The sequence below is a fragment of the Gekko japonicus genome, unplaced genomic scaffold (genome assembly GCF_001447785.1).
Source record: "Gekko japonicus isolate JY-2015 unplaced genomic scaffold, Gekko_japonicus_V1.1 scaffold3029, whole genome shotgun sequence".
Taxonomy (NCBI): Eukaryota; Metazoa; Chordata; class Lepidosauria; order Squamata; family Gekkonidae; genus Gekko; species Gekko japonicus.
Genome location: NW_015164754.1, coordinates 189,229 through 189,494, shown reverse-complemented (window position 1 = coordinate 189,494; position 266 = coordinate 189,229).

Here is a 266-nt window from a genome sequence, read left to right as displayed (position 1 = left end):
GTAGGGCTGAGTCATTCTCTTGTAGGAGTCACAGCCTGGGGAACTCCTACAAGATAATGACTCAGCCCTACCCCACCTTCCTGAGTAGATATAAATCACCTGCCTACCCTTTTTCTTCTCACACTGACACAGAGAGTCCTCCAGCTTTAAATCCACCATCCGATCCCATGCAACACTGCAGTTCTAGTGGTGGATACTGGCATTTTGATGCGATGGTGACACTCAAAGCCTTTGCTTTGGTAACGGCTGAGCATCATAAGAACATA